The sequence below is a fragment of the Mustelus asterias genome, chromosome 3, assembly GCF_964213995.1.
Source record: "Mustelus asterias chromosome 3, sMusAst1.hap1.1, whole genome shotgun sequence".
Taxonomy (NCBI): Eukaryota; Metazoa; Chordata; class Chondrichthyes; order Carcharhiniformes; family Triakidae; genus Mustelus; species Mustelus asterias.
Genome location: NC_135803.1, coordinates 43624599 through 43647034, shown reverse-complemented (window position 1 = coordinate 43647034; position 22436 = coordinate 43624599). Strand labels below are relative to the sequence as shown.

The 22436-nt window shown below is 43.9% G+C and overlaps 1 protein-coding gene across 5 annotated transcripts in view; it reads left to right on the top strand.

Annotated features, from left to right (window-relative positions):
* The window catches only part of naaladl2 (N-acetylated alpha-linked acidic dipeptidase like 2), a 902781-nt gene that overhangs the window by 36108 nt on the left and 844237 nt on the right, over nt 1-22436 (top strand). For 2 of the 5 annotated variants that reach the window (XM_078208111.1, XM_078208126.1), the window contains exon 1: nt 8833-9006. The exons of 2 other annotated variants lie outside the window; for them this stretch is intronic. The gene's annotated coding sequence lies outside the window, so the exon portion shown is untranslated. Of the gene's footprint in view, nt 1-8832; nt 9007-22436 lie in introns of those variants that run through there. One more of the 5 variants, XM_078208133.1, reaches the window with a different exon arrangement.

The window sequence follows — 22436 nt, the reverse complement described above, 5'->3', positions numbered from 1 at the left end:
GCCCGACCATGCTGTCACTGATGGTCCGGAAGTCCTCCTCTCCCACAAGCTCCACCGCCTGCTCCTCAAAGCGGACGAGCACTCGGAGGTCAGGCTCACCACCCCCTGTCTTCGCCCTCTCCCAGCGGTTATGGATATTCTTCTCCTGTGGGGAAGAAGGAGCCAGGAAAAATCTGATGGCATGTCTCCTGCAGAGTATCAGGGGGTGGCCCTCAAAGGCCAGCACTGGGATACTCTTGGGGGCAGGGGGGGTGATGGAGAAAGAGGTGCTTGGGGGTCAGGGGCTGGAAACATGCAGGATGCTGGGGGTGGGGGGATCTGAGGGAAGATGCTCGGTGGGGTTAAACACTCACCCTTGCTGCCCGGATGAGGTCATTTATCTTCTTCCGGCACTGCTTGCGGGTTCTCCTGGCCAGTGCCATGGCACTCAGACTGGCCACACTGCCTCCCAGGGTGTTTTCCCATCCCTTCACCTGGGACGATGTCCTGCTGGGGGTAAGAGAGTGTCCCATCTTGGCTCCAATGCCTCCAACAATCTGGCTAGGTCAGATTCAGAAATTCTGGGAGCTGCCTTTCTCGATGTCATTTCTTCCTGCACTGCCTGACTGCCTGTCCATCCTTGGGGTTGTTATGGAGTTCTGCCCCTTGTTTTGGCAGATCAGCCTCAGGCAGTTTGGCAGAGCAGTCCAGCAAAGCAGTTTGCTTGTTACCATTGAGGGGAAGCCAAGTGAGCACTTGCAGGTGTGCTGATGGCAGGGGGGTGAACTTGTGCCTCTGTGATGATTAGGGGCAGGGGAAAGAGAGAGGGAGAGGGTCGTATCAGACAACCATTGGGGCCAGAGGGTGATGGGGGCCATGTGCAAGTGGGTCCGTGGTGGGGACGTAAGGGGTCAGTAATGTTGGGGGTGTCCAATACCCGTGGGGCTAGGAGGAAGCTGTATCTGGCCCGAGAGGGATCTGGCAGAGGAGCTGCTTTATTTTAGTCTTTTTTCTGCGCATGCGCAGTTTGAAGCTCCGATCAGAGCTGCAGGCTTTAGGGCGTGTTAAACCCCACGCACTGCCTTCTGTAATGAGAAACAGACTCGCCCAAAATTTTGGAGACAAAGTGCAGAAGATTGGGCCTGAAAACATGCCCAAAAAACGGATCTGAATCTCTCCCAGTTTCACTCCCGCCCGACACTTAGAAAAATTCTTGTAAAATTCCATCCTCAGGGCCCGATTTTTATCATCAAGTTGCGCCCGTTTTTGGGTGTGAAAACTTGGTAAAGTCAAGCGTGAGGCGAGTAGCGTGATCTGTGTCCACCTCCGAGCCCGTTCTCCCTTTACCAAGGGACAAAAATGGCCGCCGTCAGGACCGCCCCCGAAATGGGCGCAACGTCAATTTAAATGCATTTGCATGCATTTAAACTGACTTCATGGGTTGCATGCCCAAACTTACCGGCACTTCCCCCTTTACCACCACGTTCGCCCGTCCAGATTCGGCGCGAAACAGGTATGGCCCATCTGATTCGGGCGCTCCAGCTTCTGAGGAAGTAAGTTCAGAGCTTCTGGCGGCTCTCTGACTCAGATCGGTGGTGGGGAGGGGAGGGAGGTGGGTCAGATGGCTCTCTGGTGGAGGTGGGGGGCAGGCGGAGAGAGGTGGGTCAGTTGGCTCTCTGGTGGGAGGGGAGGGAGGCAGTCAGATGGTTGTCTGGTGGTGGGGGGAAGAGGGATAACATTCCCCCAGCCATCTGACTGCCTCCCCCCCCCTCCCCCCGCCCAACCCCACCAGAGAGCCATCTGACTCGCCTCCCAGTTTCAAGTCCGCCCAGCACTTAGAATTAAAATGGTAAAATAGGGCCTTTAGTCTCACAGAAGGTGTTAAGTGAGTCAGATTTGATAAACAGTTACACTTTAAGCTATCTATTTAATTCCAAATAGAATGGAGTCGGGAGCCTAGAACATAGCTAATTAGTACACAACATGTGTGATTCATGTGGTATGCAGATGGCTTTGAGAGGAGAAAAGTCAGTAGAAAGTATCGAGTTGCAGGTTTTCTAAGATATCTCCCACAACACAAGTCAGTCAGTAGCCATCTGAAAGGCAGAGATTGGGACATAGAAAGAGTTAGTCCTGCACCTGAAGCAGAGGAAATTCTGATTCTATGGTTGACAATGCAGAACATGGGTGGCAGCTCACGCTTAAAGAAGTCAAGTTCATGAGGATTTAAAGGAGGCTGAAAGATTTGGCACCTTGGGCTTCAGGAAAGGAATTGCCAGTGTCACCCTGACCGTGAAAGTCAGTTCTGGGATTAGGAGTTAACCAAATGAGAAAGTAAAAAGAAAGCAAAATATCAGGAGCTGGGAGTAAATTGGGACTGGTTACTGGAGAATAAAGTGCCTGCTTAAAGAACAGTGTAAACTTCAACCATAGTGGGAGATTTTTGGTCATGTTAGAAGCTAAAATGTTCTGCAGTTTAGAGTATAAGTTGCCTGTTGGATTGTCTTGAAACAATGTGATATGTAGTTTGTTTGTTAGTTACAGTGAAAGTCTTAAAATTTGTAATCTTGTCATGGAGATTATTGGAATAACTTAATGCAGGAAAGTAAGGCTGAGATCCAAGATGGAGAATTAGCCCTCAAACTCTGCAGCTCACATTTTCCACATGTGTAACATCAAAAAATGTCACCAGTGTCAGAAACCTCCATCCTGATAGACCAACAAGGATTCCACCCAAAAGAAAAGGAAAAGCAACGAAGAATAGAAGAGATTATAGAATGAGAAAGAAACATAAACACAACAAGCATGGATAAGGGAGGGGCTTTCCTTGTCTTCCTGCAAGCACTGACATAGGAGACACACCTTATTGAATGAAAATGAAAAACAAATTATTCACATTTAGTAAAGCTAATTTTAATTTCCAAACACAATCGCCGGAATTCTACCGCCCCGCCTGCCACAGGAATCGAAACGGGCGAGGGGCGGACAATGGGAAGGGTCGTTAACCTCAGGTGGGATTTTCTGGTCTCAGGTCTAATCTATATACTTTATTTCTTTAAATGAAGGAAAATGCATGTAAATAAATGATAGGTAAAGATATTGAAAGTTCAGAAATTAGTTTTGTTATATATCAGAGTTGGCTGCTTCTCTTTGTAATACTTGTTCTTTTCATATTCGTATTTGTAGCTTATGCAAATTGCTTTCGTTTCTCTCAATGGCTCTGATTGAGGGGTAAACGTTTGCACTGCTTCAGCATGTGTGAATGCTATAGTGGTATATGCCATGTAACTCTATTCAGAGAAAAATAATTATTGCATCTAAAGTTAGATATATAATCTATTTGTGCCAGTATGATAACCCAAAGCAAAAAGAAAGGAAAGGGCAATGGGTAACATAGTTTTGTGATTTGGAATCTGCTGCAAATTGAGTCCCAATTTTCTCACAGATCTGTCAATATTGGGTAAAATCCCGGTGTAATATTTGTGCTATTGTGAATCCACCTCATGACTGAGACATTGGCCAGGATTCTCCGACCTCATCCGTGGCTGGGACTCTCTGGCCTCGCTGCTGTGAATGGAGATTTGGCTGAGCGCCAAATTCTCTGTTCTCACTGGCAGCGGTGGCGGGCCGTACGACATCAGAGAATTCTGGCCTTTGTCTTGCATTAAATAAAAACGTTAAAAAATGTGGAAGTATACCCATCACATGGACCGGAGGGGATGATCTTTTTGTTTGTCAGCCTCAGATCACTGTCCTGTTAGCAAGGAGTCATTCATTCACTTCAATGCTGTGATTTGTTTCTCTCTGTAATTAAGGAATAAATTCATCAGCATGTGGATCCTCTTTACATTGTAGAGAAACTGGAGCCAATGCTATACCCTCTGGGTAAAACTAAATTTATAATGGCTTTTCTCACCTTTTGCTTTCTTCATTTTTAATTTGCCTCCTATTTTCTCTCATGCACGGGCTTCTATTTATTTATGTATTATGTTTGATTTTCTTCTTAATGGAGACTCTGACTAATTTTCCATTATTTTTTCCCTTTTGCCATGCATATTCCTGCCGACTGATTCCCTCTGAACACTTTGCTGAATATTTTCTGACTGGAAAGAGTTTAAATGTTGGCTTCCTTCTGTGACCATTAGGTCGTCTTTCTTCCCTCCTGTAACAAAATAGATTTGTAGATATGCCCTCTGCTCCCATCCCTTTGCCCAACTATGGGTCCCTTGTGTGCTTAACATACATTAGCTCATGGTGCAGATAATGCATAGAGCCCCAGTTCTCCATGGATCTTTGAATAGCTTCATACTGTGACTTTGCAAGTGAGCCTCTGACGCAAGGGGGGCATTTGATGTTTGTAGCTCTAATGTCCTATAAGTTTTTAGTCTTGGGAGGTGAAGAAAAAACAACTTGGGATGCGATTCATGTTACGTGCACTTCCTGGCTGCTGACTGATGTTGTTGCTGTCCACCCGATTCATTCTCTTTACATAACAGAAGGAGATTACAAAATAAGAGATGTCAGAGAAGGTGGCGACAACATTATTTCCATAATTTTGGATTTTGATGCTTGTAAACGTGAAGCAAAATAGAGGTAATGAACTTTTCTTGCATCTGCATTTATGGCAAACCGATTATGCCTTCAATGAGTACAAAAAGCAGAATATTTGGTTTCAGTGTTCTGTGGTTTGTGCAGTAATTGAGTGGCGTGGCTAAAATATACAAATATGAATTGTTGGAGTGAAATCAAAATTAAAGGACACAAAATGGTTACCTGGCACAAAATGGACTCTGGGAAAAGATATTAAGATGCACTAACTTGGGCACAGACACTACACAAAGAGTTAAAACCTGTTAGTGTTTAAATTGCTGCAGGAAACAGATCAGACCTTAGCTGCTTGAGATAAAGCAGAACCAAAACAATGAGTTTTGATAACGGGATCAGTCGTTAATGGGGGACATAAATGCATAAATGTATCTACTCTATGTATAACGATGTGATAACTGCCAATGTCCGTCCTTGTCTATGTATAACGATGTGATAACTGCTGATGTCCGTACTTGACCATTATTTGAAAGTGTACAAAGATGCTCAACTGCCATTGTAAAGTTGAGACGGTGACTGCGCGCACTGCGGAGAGCCCAGCGCTTCTTCCAAAGCTTTGTCCAATAAAACTGTGTTGAATCTTTAAGTCTGACTCCGAATGGTAATTTTCCCACAACATGAATCATCATCATTAACTTCGGACATTAAGCATAATTAATGAGATTAAATGCAATACAGTGATATTGAAACCCATTTCTTTCTAAACCGATATGAGTTGCATTATACATTTGTTTTTCTTGTCAAAAGTTGTGTTTTAATCTAATGAAGATGAAGCTCCAGTTTCATGCTAAGACAATGAACACCAGCAAATCATGTAGTAGCAACTAATTTAAGGAGACAAATTTTAGGGGGAAATATTTAGAATATGTTTTCATGAAGATCAGACTGCATGTGACTTGACAGTCTCTTCATGATTTAGGGTCGTGGTGAGTAGAGTATCTTGAGGCAAATACTCTGGACATTTGCATAATATAATCTGGTTGTTAGCTGCAGTATTGAGAGGTCTAACTGTACAACTCAGTAACTGAATTGAAGAAAAGGCTCGACCATGCCAAAAATAATAAATAATTGATTCTGGCCACTCTTTTTAATAGTAGGGGAAGCCTTTTTAAAGCAGCCCTCTGGTCTGCAATAGCATCTTTTAACATACACCCATGTGGGAAAACGGGGTCTCGGTTTAATGTGCCATCCCAAAGATGGTACTTCTGATTAAAGCTGCATTCCTCCTCTATTGTACTGCAGTGTCAGTTTAAATTATTGTGCTCAGGCCTCTGGGGAGGAACTTGAACCCAGAAGCGTCTGACTCACGTGAGAATGCAACCACTGATCCATGGCTATTGTGGTCAATAAATAAAGAGAAGTTCAATTTTGACTGTGGTCGTATTGCATGTACTGATGGAATTGAGCCATTATCGAAACAGCTGGATCTGCTACTGTGCAATGCAGAATATTTCGGAGCAAATTGTTTTCTAATTGGGACCCTCAGCGTTACAATTTATTACTCAAAAACTGGGCTGAAATTTAGCAGGCCCAAGTGATGGGCTTTGAACCATATCTGGCAAGATGCTGGGGAAATGCATTGGAACAGAACTCCGATGTGTTCACACAGTTGGTCAAATTTCCTGGAGCTGGTTGGGCAGCATGGTTGGGAGTGCATGTAGTGACAGCAGCAGGCAGTTGAGCATGATAAGGAGGCGTGTGGTATTTTGAGCTGCTTTTTAAATTTCATGATGTGGAGATGCCGGTGTTGGACTGGGGAGGCACAGTAAGAAGTCTCACAACACCAGGTTAAAGTCCAACAGGTTTGTTTGGTAGCACGAGCTTTCGGAGTGCTGCCCTTTCATCTTGTCTCTATAAATTACATCACTCACCTGATGAAGGGGCAGTGCTCCGAAAGCTCGTGCTACCAAATCAACCTGTTGGACTTTAACCTGGTGTTGTGAGACTTTTTAAATTTCACTGGGAGTAAATGGGATCTATGGAGCTTCAGCTGTTCGCCAGCTGTAAGAAGGGGAAAGATCGCTTTGACGAAGGATCATCTGGACTCGAAATGTCAGCTCTTTTCTCTCCTTACAGATGTTGCCAGACCTACTGAGATTTTCCAGCATTTTCTCTTTTAGTTTCAGATTCCAGCATCCACCGTTATTTGCTTTTATTTGAAAGATCACTGGCTGCTGGTGGAAGCCACAGAGGGCAGCACCTTTTCAACATGAGGGTGAGAAGCATTAAAACACAGGAGTGATAAACTAGAGGCAATGCAAGGTGGGCTCTCACATCAGAAGCAAATGATGGGAAAGGCCTGTCCAATGTCCATCTCCTATCTGCAGAGTTAGAGGGTTGAGAAGCTTTGCCATCTGAGCACCGCAATTAGCAATAATTCTCATGTACTCAGATTATAAATGCTTTAGTGAGGAGGTGGATGAGAGAGAAAGAAACGGATAGGTACAGCTACGGGACTGCATCATCCATAGGTACAATAGCTCATGAGGAAGAGGCCGAGACAGCTACGTTTGCAGGCTTATGGATGCAGAAAGTGTTCTCTAGCTGAAAGGATTTATTGACAAAGACTTTGATACATTTTAATGCATCAGTGTCCACAAAGACTACATCTGACCAGGCAGGCGGTGTTGGAACTGTGTGCAACACTGGAGGAGGATTTGAGGCCTGTCGGATGTGGTAGCTATCGTTGGCTACAGGAGTGAGAATCACCATGGTGCTTAACTCTTAGGCCTCAGGATGTCCAAGAACCATCTGTGGGATATCGCAATCAGCAACTCATCGCTGCATCAAGCAAGTAATGGATTCCTTGTACAGAGGACAGGGCATTACATCAGATATTGAACCAAACAGGTAGAGAAGGCAGTTGAATTTGGGGTCATCCCTGGTTTCATCCAACTGCAGGGGGTTATCAATTTCACGTATGTGGCCATTAAGGCTCCCATGCAGCAGCATGGAACCTTTGTCAGCAAGAAGGTATTCCACTCTCTGGATTGTCATCGAGTCTGTGATCATAGCAAAAGAATGCTACAGTGCTTGGTTCCCAGAAAGCTCTGCATCCATGTACGGATGCATATTACATATCCTTTGCCAGTCATAGATATTTCAACTCTTCAGATCACCTGAACATCTTCGTGGATGGATACTGATTGATAAGGGCTTTACTCTGAAGACATAGCTCCTTACACTTGTGTGGAACCACAACACAGAGCCAGGGAACACCTACAAACATTGCCATGTGGCTACAGTGGCAACCATTGAACAGATCATAGGTCTGCTGAAATTGAGCTTCAGATGCTTGAATAGGGACGTGCCCTTAAATAATCTGGGGGGGTGCCCTGCAATACCTTCCATCAAGTGTCTTATGAATTGTAATGGTCTGCTGTGCTCTGTCCAATAGAATGCCCCAAATGGGGTATAGCCTGGGTGAATGAGTGAGAACCTCCTTGAGCACGCTGCCTCCTGGTCCTCCAAGAAGGATTTGAGGGAACATGAGACCAGGTGGGCAATGGCAATGCCCCAGCAGTTCTCTGTCAATGGGTATTGACATTGATGCCAGCGAAATACACAAGTCAAAAAGACATGTTTCTCTTGAACATCCGTTAAAAGCCCACATGAAATGCACAGTATTCTCCTTCATGTCGCATTGGTGGCCTTTACTTGAATGCCCTTACCATCTCAGCAGGCCCATCTTGACACAAAGCCAAGGCATACATTAATGTTTGCCCTCAGCAATGGAAAGACCTTTTCATGACCTCTTTTCAAGAGTTTGCCAGCTGGTCACGGCCCAATATTGCAGAAACGAGCACTTGAGGCATTATCTGAAGCAAAACATGATCTTTTATTTGATACATTAAGCTACATTTTTCGCATTACATAATAAACTATCACCCAGTGAGACCCAAGCACAATGAGGTGGATTTATGCAAATACTTCTGGAACACTTTCATGTCATGCTGTCGCTGTGCATGCAGCTGACGTGGCAACATGCTGCTCATCTTTTCTGCTCTGGGGTATGAGATGACCATTGTACTTGTCAGACAGATGCCTGAGACCTGGAGGGAGGGGAGGGGTGGTGGTGAATGCTCGGGGTGGGGGGAGGGGCAGGAAGAGAAGGTGGCACTGGCACCTGTGCAGGAATCATCTTTGTTATCGTGCCTTCATGAAACATTGACGCCACTGTCTACTCCAGGAGTGCCTGAGAAGAGCCTTCAGGGGCTTCAGACAGTCACTCCCTACCTATGCCTGAAGTGCTAGAACACCTGCTGAGAGTTCGAGGCATTTTGGGGCCCATCTTGTCCATCCTCAGTTCTCCAGGGAGTGGCTGCAGATATTTCAGACTTGTTAGTTTCTCATGAATTTCTGCAGCATACTCACTAGCTGGTGCCAGCCTTTCAAACTGCTGACTGACCAGGAAGCTGTGCGGTGAGTGTACGTTGTGTCTCTCTGTGAATGTAGGTGCCTGGATTCGTGCTTGATGCCTGGGCTGAGACTTTCTTTTCACATTTCATTGGCATCTTCTGTTCCATCCTGGACAGCGAGCTTGGCATGATGAGGCTCACTCACCTTATCAGGCTGCACCAAGTCATTGAATTGCTTGCAGCAAAACAGCAATATTCGTGTGACGATCTGCTAACTTCTTCTGTGACTTCCTGCTGTGTCGTCTTAGTGAAACTTGCCATGAGAAGAGCACCTCTCACCATTTCCTTGTTGCTCGAAGGAGCACCTCCAGGGTAGCATCACTCAACCTGGGAGCCATCCTTCCTCTAGCTGCAGCCAATCTTTGAAAGCCTCCCTTCTAGTTGTCTGTATTTGTCATACCTTTGCTTTGGGTACTCTGCCTCCTTAAATATAGTACCTTAGCTTCAGCCTTTGGGACTTCCTCCCACATATCTCCCATTATTGGCTAACTTCCATGTCCAACAGCCATTAATTGTTGTAATCCGATTTGGACCCTGACATTTGGGCAAATTTAGTCCCTTATGCTAGACGTGTGTTTAAAGTGGTGAAGAAGGTCCCCAGTTCAATCCTCGTTTTGTGCTCATGAACTGATTTTTCTCAGGATATAGTAGTACATGAACTTCAGTTGATTTTGTGGCACCCAAACAAGGGAGGGGAAGATTTGGGGAGAATTCTACTTGAGGTTACTGCCCAATGACCATGGAATGCAAATGTCAGGGTGTAAGTGGACTGCAGTGTGGCACTCCCTCAGGGTGGAATAGCTCGAACCCACTGTTTTCTGGTTTACACATGAAAATTGACCATGCAAGTTAACTGCGTGGTGGGGGCAACTGGTTTATATAGAACTGTACCCTCGCATAAGCTCGTACAATCAGAAGAGGTGGAGGGAAGGAAAATGAAGTATAATAAGATTGAAAAGCAAACATTACTGCTCTTAAGCAAAATTGCCTGAAAGCTGTGAGCTGCAGATAATATTTATCCACTACCGCAACCAAATTAGAAGAGATCACTTTCATCCTATTCATACTGGCATTTGGAATGAGTAATGAATCTGATAAGCAGCATTTGTTTTACATAGAGATTGCATGACATTTCCTTGCTGAATCAGTCCTGATTTTAAATAAACCTACCTCTGGGACTGGCTTCATACTGTACTGATCCTGTGCAAACTTGAACCTGTACATAATTTCCCATCAGTTCTAATTGCCAAAAGCATTCATGCATTATTATCCTTGTAAGTACCCTCGTGTGTCTGTCTGTCGTCTGGAAGAGAGACCTCCCACTTTGCAGAGGTTTAGTCAGATGAGTCGTCAGCCACTGTTTGCACTGACCAAAATGCAGTCCCTTTTGATGTGGTTTTCGTTAAATACGGGAGTCGGGTTTTGCCATCCTTGGTTTATTCATTGTTGGAGAAGGCCCATTCCATCACAGTGGGGAAAAGCCCAGAATTGCATCCAGGATCTCCATTATTTCAAATCACAATAGCATGCAAACATTCTCCTGTCTTGTGGATGGCCTAGTCAATGTCCTGTACTATTAATACGGTGTTAACTACTGGGAAATGTACTGAATTAATTCCCATTGTTTTGCAATTAACATTCTCAAATGTGTGATAACAGTCCAGATTGCAAATCTACTGGGTTTAATGCTCAATCAGAAATAATGTATTCCCCTGATAGTTCAACTGTTTTAAGCTGAATCTGACAGTATCAGAATAGTATAGTATACTTAACACAATGTCTTTTATCAGCCAGACAGATACACATCCCAAAATGTTGCTAGGATATGTACAAAATGTACAATCACTGTGTCAAGCACAAAAACACTCAAAGGGAATGATTCTGAAATCCTGATGGGCCGTGCCGCATTCTTGGAGCCCTGGCAACACAAAAAATGCAATGAATAGAGTTTTTTTAAAATGTACCAACCACCTTTTATTCAAGTATGTTTAAACTATTTTATGATGTGTATGTTAGTTAATCTGAACTGAATAAAACATTTTCTATAGCAGAAATTGCATTTCCACAATGCACTTCATACTGAGGAGATGCTTAACATGAGGAGACCAAAACAGTGAACATTGTGCAGGAGAAGAAAGGGGAGAAGATTGCAATATTTGGGATAGGACTAAGGTCTTTTCCGAGGGATTGGGGAAGGGAGTGTAGTGGCTCAACCAGTGTCATTGGTGGACTCAAGTGAAATGTTACAGAGCAAAAGTGAAAGTGAGTGTGCAAGGCAGGAGGAAATAAGGCAATGACAGACTTGGGGTAGAACAAGCCAATATGGAAATTGGAAACAAGGGTGAGAATTTTGAAGTTAACTTGCTGAGACACAAAGCCACATTGTATCTGAAGAGACTCAGGTGTATTGGGGAGGTCGGTAGCAGGTCAGGATCCCGTTTGTCATTGAAGTGGATTTGACTTGACTCTTGATCTCCGCCACGGACTCAGCATCCTGCTCCCAAGTTTCCTGATCAATCAAAGTGAGCGGGTGCAATGATGTTGAAGTTCCACAGTAGCAGGTTCCACTGTGGCCTGGCTGCATGTCTTTCAAATTTGCAGTGGTAGTGTCAAGGCTGTTCACCATGTTGTACCTGTATTAAATCTTGCTGCCACCTGTCTCACCACCACAGATCACCATGTTGTGTTATAATGAGAAGTACTTTTTTACTGCACAAGACATAAGGCACCAATTGGGATTGGGTAAACACGCTGTGATTTCATTTATTTAGACTAGGTACATGAGAACAGTTATACATAGGTTTAAAGCTTGAAGGCTTTAGATCTGTATGTGTACTCTGTTCAAACTGAAACTAAGATTGGATTACATGACTCATTTCCCCTCCAGTGATGTCACGCTCCCCTGAAGTTATTTTACAGCAAAGAGAAGGTAGCTTGTGCTGCTCCTTGTGTTGCTGTTGTTGTGCCTCTTGTTCCTCATCAGAGATGCAAGGTAGAGCTGCATGAGCTGTTCCCATACCAGGATGAAAGCTGACAACTGGAAAATGCAGATCAAGGTGTCTGAAGCCTAAGACAGATGAACTGACTTAGAATTATAGAATGGTTACAGCACAGAATGAAACCATTCAGTCTGTCAGCTCTGTTCAAGAGCAATTCACATAGTCTCACTACATCCACCTTTTTCTTTTAGCTTTGTTTTTTTTCAGATAATTATCCAATTCTCCTTTGAAAACTATGATTGAATTTATCCCCACTGTACACTCGGGCAATGCTTTCCAGATCCTAACTACTTGCTGTGTTTAATAAAAAAGGATATTCCACTGGTCAATGTTGCTTTTTTGTCAAATAAGTTTTCTTCCAACAATACTAAGAAAAATAATAGTTCTCTTATTGTCGTCCAACAAATTGGAGATACCTCTCGAGCAGCAGAGCACACTCTTCGAAGGAAGCAATGCTATGAGCAGCAGCCTCTCAGTTAGGCATAGCTGCAGCTAATCAGTGGGCATGTCAGTGTAACAGCAACTGCATTGAATGCAATTACATTGTTAAGCCAATTGCATTGCTAAAGGTGATAAGCATTGGTTCACCTGCAAATAAGCACAGCTGGAACAGCGGGTGTGCAAGGAAATAGCTGTCTTGTAAACAAACCTCCCTGAAGTAAAACTTTAGCTTTAGATTCATTCTTTCTCAATATGCTATTATTGGAATTAACAAGGCATCCTAACCTATCTGTTTCACTGAACAAGTACTGCTCACTATGCCCTCGCCTGGTTGACCCTGGCACTTTTCACACAGCTCAGGAAACCCTGGCTGTGACAACCTGAATGCTGGCTGAAATCCTGAGTTTATTGCCTCTGCGTGTTTTAATTACTTACTTGATAGCTGCAGGGAGTTACAATCTTGCCTGCAAACACACCCAAATTAAACCTGGAATTGGGTGGGATCGTGCCAATTTGCAACCCAGTGCCAACTTCCATATCTTTAACCCCCATCGTTCTCAGCTAAACCAGTCTCTCCTTGCCAGGCAAAATTTTGTCCACGAGAATACAGTGGGGCTTGAGAGAAAGGGGATGATGTGTGTACAGGACTTCATGCGTGTGAGGATTTGAGCTGCTTGTTTTGAATAATTGAACTTTCTGGAGGAGGCAGAATTGGGTGTTGTGAGACCATATGTGGAAGTTTCCCATTCTTCCTGGTGATGTCATCGAGGGGCAGTGTATAAATGGTAAATATGAGAGAACCAATGGTGAATTGCCTGGGGAGACAATGCGGGCAGAGAAAGAGAAGCTACTGGATGTAATCTAATACGTGCAAATGTAATGGACATGAGCAGAACACGTTCAAGGCTGAGATAGATTTTTAAACAGCAAGGAAATCGAGGGTTATGGGTTAAGATGGGAAAGTGGAGTTGAGGATTATCATATCAGTCATGATTCATTGAATGGTGGAGCAGCTCTGATGGGCCGAATGGTCTACTCTGCTCCTACGTCTTATGGTGAGAAGAGAACAGTGTCATGGAAATAGATGGCTAAGACCATAAGATACAGGAACAGAATTAGGCCACTCAGCCCATCGGATCTGCTCTGCCATTCAATCATGGCTGATATTTTTCTCATCCCCATTCCCCTGCCTTTTCCCCATAACCCCTGATACCCTTATTAATCACGAATTTATCTATCTCTGTCTTAAAGACACTCAATGACCTGACTTCCACAGCCCTCTATGGCAAAGAGTCCTGCCACTCTCTGGCTGAAGAAATTCCTCCTCATCTATGTTTTAAAGGATTGTCCCTTCAGCCTGAGGTTGTGCCCTCTGGTTCTAGTTTTTCCTACTAGTGGAAACATCCACTCTATCCAGGCCTCGCAGTATCCTGTAAGTTTCAAGAAGATCACCCCACATCCTTCTAAATTCCAATGAGTACAGACCCAGAATCCTCAACTGCTCCTCATACGAGATAATCTTAATTCCAGGGATCATTCTTGTGAACCTCCTCTGGACCCTTTCCAAGGCTAGTACATCCTTCCTTACATACAGGGCCCAAAACTGCTCACAATACTCCAAATGGGGTCTGACCAGAGCCTTATACAGCCTCAGAAGTACATCCCTGCTCTTGTATGGTGCTCTTCCCACCATGCCCTCTTGACATAAACACTAACATTGCATTTGCCTTCCTAACTGCCGACTGAACCTGCACATTAACCTCAAGAGAATCTTGAACAAGGACTCCCAAGTCCCTTTGTGTTTCTGATTTCCTAAGCATTTCCCCATTTAGAAAATAGTCTATGCCTCCATTCCTTCATCCAAAGTGCATAACCTCACACTTTTCCACATTGTATTCCATCTGCCACTTCTTTGCCCACTCTCCTATCCTGTCCAAGTCCTTCTGCAGCCCCCCTGCTTCCTCAATACTACCTGTCCCTCTACATATCTTTGTATCATCTGCAAACTTAGCAACAGTGCCTTCAGTTCCTTCCTCCAAATTGTTAATGTATATTGTGAAAAGTTGTGGTCCCAGCACTGACCCCTGAGGCACACCACTAGTCACCGGCTGCCATCCTGAAAATGACCCCTTTATCCCCACTCTCTGCCTTCTGCCAGTCAGCCAATCCTCTATCCATGCCAGGATCTTACCAATAATACCATGGGCTCTTAACTTATTTAACAGTCTCCTATGTGGCACCTTGTCAAAAGCCTTTTGGAAATCTAAATAAATCACATCCATTGGTTCTCATTTATCTAACTTCCTTGTTACCTCCTTATGGAACTCCAACAGATTTGTCAGACATGACCTCTCCTTGACGAAGCCGTGCTGACTCAGTCCTATTTTATCATGCACTTCAAAGTACTCCATGATTTCATCTTTAATAATGGACTCTCAAATCTTACCAATGACTGAAGTCAGGCTAACCGGCCTATAATTTCCCGTCTGCTGCCTCCCTCCCATCTTAAACAGTGGTGTTACATTAGCTACTTTCCAGTCCTCTGGGACCCTCCCTGCCTCCAGTGATTCCTGAAAGATCACCACCAATGCCTCCATAATTTCCTCAGCTATCTCTTTTAGAACCCTGGGATGTATTCCATCCGGTCCAGGTAACTTATCCACCTTCAGACCTTTCAGTTTCCCCAGAACCTTCTCCGTAGTGATGGCCACTACACTCACCTGTGCCCCCTGATTCTCCTGGAGCTCTGGCATCCCACTGGTGTCTTCACCGTGAAGACTGATGCAAAGTAACTATTCAGTTCCCCTGCCATTTCTTTGTTTCCTATTATTACTTCTCCAGCCTCATTTTTCAGTGGTCCAATGTCTATTTTTGCCTTTCTCTTACCTTTTATATATTGAAAAAAACTCTTCCTATCTTCTTTCATATTATTAGCTAGCTTACACTCATATTTCATCTTCTCCCCCTTTATTGCTTTTTTAGATGTCCACTGCTCACTTTTAAAGGCTTCCCAATCCTTTGGCTTCCCACTAATCCTTGCCACTTTGTATGCTTTTTCTTTTGCTTTTATGCTGTCCTTGACTTCCCTCATCAGCCATGGATGCCTCGTTCTCCCCTGAGCATGTTTCCTCCTCCTTGGGATGAATTTCTGTTGTGCCTCCCGAATAACCCCCAAACATTCCTGCCATTGCTGTTCCACTGTCTTCCCTGCTAGGCTCCCTTTCCAATCAACTCTGGCCAGCTCCTCCCTCATGTCTTTGTAGTTACCTTTATTTAATTGTAATACTGTTACATCTGACTTCAGCTTCTCCCTCTCAAACTGCAGGATAAATACTATCATATTGAGTCATACTTATCATATATATAAAGGAGTGGGTCTGGAGGGGAATGGAATGATGCATTGTCACGGCTTTAACCCAAATGCACATTAATGGAAAATCACTCTGATCAAGTACAACATGGGGAATTTTATTGAATTCCTGCTTCATTTGTTTTCTATTTTGATAATTGCATCAAAAAAAGACCCAAGGTGAGAGTTCAGCTGTGGCGGTTTTTAAAACACATTTTCCTCACATCATTGTTGATTTTCAGAATTTAAAATTTGAGGCTTGCATTTCTACTTACCAGCTTTGTCAAAATTCCTGAAGTATTCTTACAGCAGATTCTACATATTTCCATCAATTTCCTGCAAAAACTGCAAGGTATAAAATGTAAATAAAATGTTTAAATAGATGGAGCTGTGCTCCCATTTTGCATGTTGCTGTGACATACCAACATATCTCGCTTCAGTTCTGAAAACTGGAGTAGTTTAAAGTTTATTTATTAGTGTCACAAGTAGGCTTACATTAACATTGTAATGAAGTTACTGTGAAAATCCCCTAGTCGCCACACTCCGGCACCTGTTCAGGTACACTGAAAGTGTATTTAGTATGGCCAATGCACCTAACCAGCACATCTTTGGGCTGTGGGAGGCAACGGGAGCACCCGGAGGAAACCCACACAGACACAGAGAGAACGTGCTGACTCCACACAGACAGTGACCCAAGCCGGGAATCAAACCCAGGTCCCCGGTACTGTGAGGCAACAGTGCTAACTACTCTGCCACCGTGCCGTCCCCAAGTAGTGTGTACTTGGTAGCTTTAAGATTGGGTATTAGATTTCGTGCTGTAAATTTCTTATTTACTTTTTTATGACATTAGTTTGCAGATTCAGATCGCAATACAACATAATGTAATTTGTTGCGTTGTGATGCAGACAACTTGTGATTTTAATCAGCTAAGCCAGTTCTTCTCAGTTTCCTGCAGTGTGATTAAGCACCATGAAGACTGCTGTGGTAGTGCTGTACGGTACTGCAGTATACCCTTATCAAGCCTAGCATGACAAATAACTCAACAAAGGCTGTCAAAGGTGACAGCTAAGGCTTTTGCTTAGGTACCTTGACGTTGTCTGTATTAAATAGCGAGAGCACTGCGCTCCATTAAACCTTTCTAAAATGAACTGCCTGCCATTTGCTATCTGACTGATATTCGAAGCATTTGCCAGTTAATCCCAAAACATATGATTTCTCTGAGTACCACAGTCACCAGGCAGGTGAGAGGTGCAGAATATTTTGGGAAGGATGAGTTTCTTTGGTCTAACTTCAGTAGTTTGAAAAATGAAGTTTGGGTTTTATCCCTGGAACTAATTTCAATATAAAGTTTGAGTTTACACATTGCGTAGGACTCCAATAATCACTCCTTATTTGATGATCTTCTGCAGTGTTTGGCTATATTTATGTCATGAAATTAGGCATCAGCTTTGCCTGCCCTGAATGGTTGAAGGAACTGTTTTTATTTTCTTCTTTATCAGTTTTCCATATTTGTACAAGTATGTTGTGGCTATGTCCATTAAATATATTTTGCTTTCTAATTTTGGCTTTACTCATAAAGTCTGAATTTTGGGAAGATGTACTAATAGAAATAACGGAAAGGCAACATGCAGATGAAGTAAGAGATGATACAGGATGGAAATTTGAGGTATTTAAATCTATTTTGAACCCACTTGAACCAAAGATTTGAGCCCATTTGGAGAAACAGATGTCAGGCCAATTGCTCTGTTGATATAGTTTCCAGATTGCTTTGTCATGAATGCTTGGCTGAGCTCCAGGACTCTCAAATAGATTAGCTCAGCAGAGTTCCTGTTTTTGCAGATAGAAATGAAGTGTTTGCTTCAACTTATTGACATTTTTCTGAGGTTATAATAAGTTATTCTTTGTTCTATTTTGTCAATGACTATATGTGTATTTGGCAAAGTTAAAGAGTTATGAAGTGAAGGAAAACATCTGATATTGATACTGTCTGATTGACACTATAATAGGGTTATAAGAATAGCAGTTTATTTCAAAGCAGATTCCTGAAAGGGATTTTTCCTCAGCATATCGGAACACGCGGTTGTTAAAATATGACTTCTGATATGGGGAGAGGCCTTTAACTCAATTTACATTGCTGGTAGGCCTTGAGAACCTGATGATGTCCTGATGTGTCCACAAAATCAGCTGGATTCTCAGTGTGGGTTTCCACCGGGTGCTCTGGTTTCCTCCCACAGTCCAAAGATGTGTATGTTGGAGACATTAGCCATGCTAAATTTCCCTTTAGTATCTGAAGATGTGTAAGCTAGGGGTAAATGTGTGGGGTTATGGGGATGCGGCAGGGCGGTGAGGCTGGGTAGGATTCTCTGTCGAATAGTCAATGCAGAGTCGATGGGCCAAATGGCCTCCTTCTGCACTGTGGAGATTCTATGATTGTCAAAGCACTCTGGAACTCAAAGCAAAGTTCAGCTCCCATCCTGGTAATGTTCACATCCCCACTTCCATCTGGCAATGTTTGCCCACCCTACGCCCATGCTCCTTAGACACTACTCACTTCCTCTCACACCCCAGACAACATTCACCCTCAACCCCCATCCCAGAAAGTACTCACCCCAGTTTTGCCTGCACTGGATAGTGCTCAACCCCTTCCCATCCTTCCCGAGAGTGCTCACCCTCTACCTGTCTCCCTCTCCCAACTCACCTTCCAGAATCCCTGGCTCCCCTCCAACTGGTACTGGAGGAGTCAACAATGAGGGGTAGTGTGGCGAGCCAGGTGAGAGGAATGATTTTGTATTTTGATAAAGTGAGGAGAGGTGTGATGGGGTGAACGCCTTAGCAGCACGAGAGAGGGGATGAACACACTCAGTGGTGATGGAGAGGTGAATACTGTCGGAGGTTGTGGGAGAGGGTGGATACTATTGGGGGTGAGAGGGGGAGGGAGCACCATCGGAGGTGCATACTGTCGGCAGTTGAAGGAGTGGTTTAATACAGTCAGGGGTAGTGGGGACTGAATACTGTTGGGAATTGAGGGAGGTGAATACTATCGAGGGTGAGGGAGGGCGAGAATACTGTTGGGGGTTCAGGGAAGGGAGTGTGAACACTGGGGGTGAGGGAGAAGGTGAACAATGTCAGGACGTGAGGTGGGTTAGCACTGTCAGCGGGGTAAATCGATATAGTTTTGGAGGTTGACAGCTCCATTTAAAACAATGTAAGTTAATGAGCTAAAGAAAGACCTGAAGGAATGTGCCTCTAGTTCATGATGGGAAAAGAGGGCGTGGTCTGCTAGGATTTTGCTTAACAATTTGCCACCCAACTCTGTCCCTGCTGGAGCTGGTATCGGAAGGTGCAAAGGCTCCCGTACAAAATGATAATCATTGGCATTGTCAGGCACTTTCTGTCTGTCACTGACCAGAAGATCTGGGCTTGGGGGAATGTCAGTGAGAGGTTTTGGGCAGTGAAGGGGGTGTAGTGTGAGGTCGTTCAATAGTTACCCTGGTGTTAGCCTAGGATGCGTGGGCATGGTAAAGGGGTGGGGGGTGAATGTGAGGATTGAGGGCTAGAGGGCTTAATACTTTGTAAAACAATTGGGATGAATTCCCAGAGAACCAAGACTTTTAACCAGCCCACCTTGGCACTCACCCGTTCTCAGTGCTGCCACCAATCTCTCCAAACTGGTCTCACTTCTGCTTCCCTCGTGCAATAACTATGTGCAATGGGGGCCCTTTATATTGAGGCAGATCTGCCAAGTCAGGAGATTGCCCAATTTGAGCCACCCACCCTGTGATAAATGTGGAATTTTGGGCTGAGCAACCAATTTTAAACTGCAATGGTACAAATTATAGTAATTTTTATTCAGTTGACAACTTGACAACTTCATACTCTTTGATATTCAACCAGAAGTTATTTCTTTGTAAGTACCAAATATCTTCTGTGCTGTTAATTATGGTGTATTTAAGACAATGATGTTCAAGGTGGGAATGCTGACATGTGGGAAGGGTGCTCTTTGCAATTGAAGAGATTTGGGATATTGCTTCATCAAAAATGAATAAACTTTGGTCTCTAACATACCATCCCAGACTAACATACTGTGGATGCATAAAAAGTTTTATATCTGTCAGAGGTGAGGTGACGTACTTTGATACACAGATTAAAGCTGAAAATTTATATTTCACATTCTGCTCAGTATTGCGTTTAAGCAGCTTCTTTGTTATCTATTTTTAACACCCAGTATTCTTCTCGCATGCGTAATTAAGAGTGGGAGTCAATCTGTTGTGTCTAAATTCAAGTATTTTTATTCAGCCACAACGATAGTTTCATCGCTACCAGCTAGAATATGAAATTGTCAATTGTCTGGAAAATTCACATTTTCTGAGGGAAGCAAATGTCAGATATATCTACATCATGTCTTAAACATCTCCTTTCTGTGCCCAAGCCTGTCCAGTCTTTCCTCGTAGCTGTGACAACTGACACTGGGCCAGTCTTGAAGTGTTTCTCTGCACAGCCTCAATTCCCACTCCAGAGACTTGAGTGCAGGATTTAGGCTACCGCTTCAGAATGATCCTGCAGGAGCCGTACACTGTTTTGAGGTGCTGTCTTTCAGATGAATTGTGGAACTGAGATCCTCTCTGTGCTTTTGGACAGAATTACAAAATCCCACGGGACCATTCAAAGAAGCGTGGCGAATTCTCCAGGTGGCCTGTCCAGCATTTATCCTTCAACCAACACTTTCACCAACAGATGGTCTGGTCATAAATCTCCTTAAGGGACCTTGTTTTGCCATGGAGCCCAACTGGCAACATTTCAAAATCCGTAATTAGGCTCTGAAGTACTTAGGAACATACTGAGATCATGAAAAGCATTATATAAAACCAGTTGTGTTCTCTTCTCTGCCCCCCTTTCTTTCCCTCCCTCATTCAGCATTATGAGACAAATATAATTTAATTCTGGGGATTTATTTGTTTTGAGCACATTTAGCCTGTGTCTCGTTTCCATTGTATTTATGGGGAAATTATTCATTACATATTGCATACATCAGTTAAGTACTTTGAAATTGCAGCCACTGTTTGATGTAGAGGAATCCAGCAACTTTTGCACTGAGCATTGTCCCACAACAGCCATGAAATAGATGACCAGATGATCTATTTTAATGATGTTAGTTGAAGGGTAAGTATGGGTCAGGATGTTGGGAGAATTTCCTTGGTCGTACTCTAATAGTATAGTCTGATCTTTTCAGCAACCTGAGAAGGTATACTACAGCTACTTTAGATTATATAAATGATCTGGAAGAAGGTGTAACTGGGGTGATCAGTAAGTTTGCGGACGACACAAAATTGGCAGGACTTGCAGATAGTGAGGAGCATTGTCAGAAGCTACAGAAGGATATAGATAGGCTGGAAATTTGGGCAAAGAAATGGCAGATGGAGTTCAATCCTGATAAATGCGAAGTGATGCATTTTGGTAGAAATAATGTAGGGAGGAGCTATACGATAAATGGCAGAACCATAAAGGGTGTAGATACGCAGAGGGACCTGGGTGTGCAAGTCCACAGATCCTTGAAGGTGACGTCACAGGTGGAGAAGGTGGTGAAGAAGGCATATGGCATGCTTGCCTTTATAGGACGGGGCATAAAGTATAAAAGTTGGGGTCTGATGTTGCAGATGTATAGAACGTTGGTTCGGCCGCATCTGGAATACTGCGTCCAGTTCTGGTCGCCACACTACCAGAAGGACGTGGAGGCTTTGGAAAGAGTACAGAGGAGGTTTACCAGGATGTTACCTGGTATGGAGGGGCTTAGTTATGAGGAGAGATTGGGTAAACTGGGGTTGTTCTCCCTGGAAAGACGGAGGATGAGGGGAGACTTAATAGAGGTGTATAAAATTATGAAAGGCATAGACAGGGTGAACGGTGGGAAGCTTTTCGGTGGTGACGTTCACGAGAGGTCATAGGTTCAAGGTGAAGGGGGGGAGGTTTAACACAGATATCAGACGGACATATTTTACACAGAGGGTGGTGGGGGCCTGGAATGCGCTGCCAGGTAGGGTGGTGGAGGCGGACACACTGGGAACATTAAAGACTTATCTGGACAGCCATATGAACGGAGTGGGAATGGAGGGATACAAAAGAATGGTCTAGTTTGGACCAGGGAGCGGCGCGGGCTTGGAGGGCCGAAGGGCCTGTTCCTGTGCTGTATTGTTCTTCTTTGTTCTTTGTTCTTCTAACAACCTGCTACTTCCATATTCGGTTCAACTTCTCATTTGAAACACAGCACCTGTTGGGGTGTGGTATACCCTCAGTGCTGCACTGAAGTCTCAGCCTCAAGTGTCCGGGGTGGTGCTTGGAACCACTACTTTCTAATTCAGACAGGAGAGTGCTCCCACTGAACTGAGGCAAGGCTGAAATTAAGTTGGTATTAATGGACCATTTCAGTGCAAGTCTGAAATCATTTTCTGCTTGAAAAAACACAGCTCCATTTTACTCATCCTAATGCCATTGTCCATGTTTGAAAAAACTACCAAAATGTTCGAGTTCAGATGTTTATCGGACGCTCTGGTTATGCTTTGCTCACTCATACCTGTTGTTTTGACAGCTACACAGGCAGCTAAACAGTTATGATAGCAATTAACTGTCCAAGACTTCCTGGAAAGTGAA